Genomic DNA, 4,841 nt, shown 5'->3' on the forward strand with positions numbered 1-4,841 from the left:
CAGGCGGCCGAGCGGAGGGGCTCTGTTGGCGGGATCGATGGTTAGAAAAGGGGGGGAACCCCAAACGCTTCTCCGGGCGGCTGTCTCGGCACCGCCGGGCTGCGCTCTCGCGTGGGCGAGGCCGAAAGCCTCGGAGTCCGCGGCGGCCCGCTCCACCTGCCGCTGGGCCCGGAGCCGGAGGGTACCACCCATCTCCCCGCGCTCTTCCTCGCCCGCCCGCCTCTCCGCCTGCTCTGCCCTCTTGTCGCTGGATGGGCCTCTTGCGAGCAGCGGCGCGCCGGCTCTTCCTGCGAAGCAGCTCCGGCTTCCCCCCGCGCTGGCCGTGCTGCCACAATAGTTCCCCTTTCTCAGAGCCCGTGTAGTTGCGGCTAGCGCAAAGAATAGCCTTACAGGCAAAGGCCACAAGTTTCTCTCCCGTTGAGAAAAATGTATGGGGCAGAGAACCGAAATGGTCCGTTTCTTCAAACGGGAGTCCCAGTTCAATGGGTCCATGCACCAGGAAATAGTAGATTTGAGAGCTGTGATAGCTCTTGGTGTGTGCAGCAGCCCCTGAGTCTCGGTAAAGGCTTGGAGTCCTCGTGGAGCAGGAGCCGCGTGGGTCTACAGAAAGACTTTCTTGAGTGAAGTTTAAAGTGTGGCTAATTGCAGAGATACACTGATTGGTAGCAAACTTGTAATTGAAACTGGCTTGAATCCCATGGAAATAGAAACCTTTAATTTCATTTAACCTATTTCAGAGCTCTAGCAGCTGAAAGTTTTTGATATTTTAATAACTGTTACAATAATAATTAAACCAGAAGTGGAGCGTGTAGGAGTCTTACTATCTGTGACATCCATCTGTACTGTAGCAGGCTAGAATTTCTGGACCCCCAACTTCCCCAATTTGTGTATCATGTCTGTGCTTCATAACTGGGATACATAATCTCCAAATCGCTGAAATAATGGTATTAGGTATATATTTCTAGGATCTCTACTCTTCAGCTTTTCTACCCTGTTTTGGTACCCTCCCCTCAAGTATAGAGGGCTTAAAAATCAGCCTTTTCCCCATCCAAAACCTCCCACAACTGGATATGAAAGATTGACTTTGCAGGCTTGGGTTTCTTCCTCCTAGCTGCTGCAGAACTATCAAGTAATATGCAAATCTAGATCTGTAATTTTTTACTGCAAGTACTTAATCTTTATTTACTTTATGCTGGACTGCAGGTCTAATGAAGCTTTACTAGAGACAATAATTTTAATAGTAGAAGCACAGTGGGGCAATTGTCTTCCATTAAGTGTGACTGTCTAATGTAGAGGTATGTTTTGGACATGATAAATATTATTTCCTATAGTTAAAAAAAACCCAACCTGTCGACATCTTAATCATCCTAAGCAGCTGATACTCATCAATAAAAAGTTAGAATTGAAGCAAAACTGTAACTTTTATAGTAGCAAAGGATTTTTCCTCATTTGGTATTTAGCGTTGAAAATGTACAGGGTATCTACTGGCCAGATGTGAGCAGAGAGCATCGCTAAGTGTCAGTTCTATAGTGCAACTCATGACAGTGTGCCATGATTCTGCTTAAGAGAGTCATCTTTGAAAGTTGGAGTAATAGATGTCTTGAGATACCTGTACTAACACTTCTCCTGCAAATGGAGAATCAGTCCATCCATAGAACCTCTTAGCTCCTGAGCGGCCAAACGGAATCTCCTCCAGACTACTATAAAGCAAAGGGTCTTTTGTCATCTTCCTGTTTCTGAGTTCTAGCTCTCGTAGGAACTCACCGTTGCTCACAAGCACCATGCTTCCAGTGCTTGGAAGGGATGTATAACAAACAAAAATGGTTATACAACAATTTGGAAAGTTTAAGCAAGTGCTAGAAAACGTACTAGATGTCGTTGAAGACATGTCTGTTCACTGCAGTGATTTTGGGTTTGGTTAGCTTCTTCAGCCAGAAATTGTGTGTGTGTTGTGTGTGCGTTTGGGGTTTTTTGTCACAAAATATTCAGTGTTTGAGGAGGGTCTGTGTTCAGCACAGGATGCATGTTACTTGACTGCAGGAAGCAGAGCTGCTGGGTAACTTAAAGCAAACAAGCAAAAACTTCTGAAAAGAAACCAATATCATCAAAACTTGTACTTCGTTAGTTTGGTATTTTGTCTGTAGGTGAAGGACTTACCCCATGTAATCCTTTAATGTCTGGGCATGTACACCTTTGTGTACATCCACAGTGTTTCTCCTAGCTGCTAATTCTGAGCCTTGCAGTAATACAGTCCTCCAGCTATGCTTTATTTAACCTCAACACTTAAAGTTTGGGAGTTGCAAACAGTTCTAACAAATACTGTCTCTCTGAATAGACTAGGTATTCCTGTTTGCTTTTTTCCTTCTGATTGTGTCCATCCCAGGGTTTATAGTGAGGCCCTTATAAAACTATTCTTCTTTTGCCTTTGTTAGGCTTTTTCCCAACTTTCTCAAAGAATGTGTGACTCCGTTGATGTACCCTATTACTTTCTTCCTTTGGGTGTGGTTAGAAAGACTATGCTTAGTAGATCTTGCTAAGCTGCCATTTGGTGTTGGTAGCTATATATGCACTACATCATACCAACCTTTCCATGTCATTGTTCAGGTAGATGTTTGTAAATTTGTAGGGCTTCTTGTGCAATAGACATAACTGACAGATCCAAATAACACATCCAGTAGTGTAAACAGGACTTAAGATTGGAGCCCTTAGCATCTACGTGATCAGTATCAGCTACAGGAGTGGTGTAAATACCTCTGTTCTTCTGAGAAGGAAGAGGGAGGCTTCATGCATCCTGTTTAATTGGCGTTCACTTTTATTTGTCCTGTTTGTAGGACAGGTAGGCAATCTGTTGGTAGAACTTGCTTTAACTATGTGTTTAAGCTGTCTTTAAAGGTAAGAAAGTTGTGAAAATGGGCTTTTAATTTTTTGACAGGGATTTGTTCTACGTGTATTGGAAAAAAGGAAAGGTAAACTTGTATGTGGCTCTTTTTTTAAAGAAGGTGATTAGGCTTCAAATACAACTTGATAGAGCAGTTGTCAGATAAATGAGTTATTTTAGGTTTCAGAAGAATTACTGGGAATTTCTGCAGGAACATAATGGGAGAGGATATATCTTTATTGAATTGCATTGGAAAGCCAATTGCATGATGTTAAGATGTTATACTGTTTGACTGCAGTTTTGCAGGAGGAATTTTGAAATGGCTCACCTAAACATTAAGGAATTAAATTCTTGGTTACAGTTATGGAGGACTTGACTGTAACTTTAATGAAGAGTTCTAAAATCTTAACTCTTTTTACAGCTGTTCAACAATCAGCTCATCAGCTGTGTGTATGCTTACTATGGGTGTCCTTTACAGAGACATTAGAAGTCGGGATTTGATGAAACATCAGCAAGGGCGTTTGAGGATTTTCTTACAGAAGTATAGTTATTGAATTAGTACTAAACATTCACATGTATCTGTCAAATAATGCATTATGTTGTTCCCCCCCCTAAATCTTTCTTAAACTACCTGAAACTCTTCAGTTGAGAGGAGCTGAGAGGATCAGCAAGGTTGATAATTCTGGATTTTTTTTTTTCAATTGTAAAAGGTATGGGGAGGTATGGAAGGAGTCTGGAAGTGTTGATTCCTAGGATTTCAAAAACATTGTGTAATGTCTGCTGTAAAGTGTGACTCAAGCCTTCTACCTCCATAATAATATGTATAATTTAAAACAAGGGAGGAATAGGAGTTGGGTTTTTTGTTCTTGATTAAGTATTCTGATTGTAAATGCTTTGTTAATAAATCTAATCATACATGCCAAGGCAATTCTAGTAAAAGACTAGCTCAGGAGGCTTATCTTGTCCTTCTGATGTTTTGAACAGAATGTAATTGCAGGTACAGTTTTTGGGTAGTTATCTTTGTCCTGTCAGATCAATATGAGGAATGTGAATCTGGGTTTTAATTACTTAGGTTTGTCTCTTACCTGTGAAACTAGACAAACTGATGAGCCACTTAAGTGTTGTTTGTTTTCCCCTCCTGCCCCCTTCCCTCTACTTGGTTTATGGCTTTCCAAAATACTTCGATGAACCATAAACCTCCCCCCACATCCCCTCCCAGCAAAATGACAGTATCACAGTAACAACTGGAGCAATAATCCTGCTGCTAAGGCTTTTCCTAGTGATAACCTGGATTGGATATCAACGTACTCGTATGAAGGCTAAATTTATGCCTTTGGCTTATTTTCTTAATGCAATGCGTAAGAATTGAGTGATCTTGCAGCTTCAGCAGTTTATGTAGTAGTCAACTGTGAGTGTTACTCTCTTCGTTATGTTGTAGGTAGGTTCTTCAGACAAGTTTTGTTCTCCTTTCAAGGTTAACTCGAGAGTCATGACTTATGCAAAGTAAGAGCCATGATTTATGCAACTACCTTGATAAACAGTGAGGCTTTATCTTGTAATCCTTTTGTAACCAAAAGCTAAAGTGAGATTTCTAATGCAGATTTCTAATTAACTTAGATAAAATGATCTGAAACTATGATCCTGTTCAGCGAATCTTGAATCTGCCTGCCTCTTGTTTTCCTAAAACTTGTTTGAAAGCTCTTTGGATACAAGTGTTAAACATGTTTCCACATGAACTGGAGATGGAGTATAGTAAATGTTCTTATGTGGTATGTGCTTTACTGTAATAGCTTAATTTTTGGACTGATCTATGCCTTCTGTGCAACTTGGAGAAATGAGGTTAATTATACCAAAAGAGATTTTTTTTTCCTTCAACATGCACTTGAAGACTAAGCTCAAACAGTAAACAATTCAGAAAGACATCAACTTATAACCTAATTATAAAGGGATGGTAAAGGAGAAC

This window comes from Aptenodytes forsteri, unplaced genomic scaffold, assembly GCF_000699145.1.
Source record: "Aptenodytes forsteri isolate BGI_AS27 unplaced genomic scaffold, ASM69914v1 Scaffold8, whole genome shotgun sequence".
In the NCBI taxonomy this organism is placed as follows: Eukaryota; Metazoa; Chordata; class Aves; order Sphenisciformes; family Spheniscidae; genus Aptenodytes; species Aptenodytes forsteri.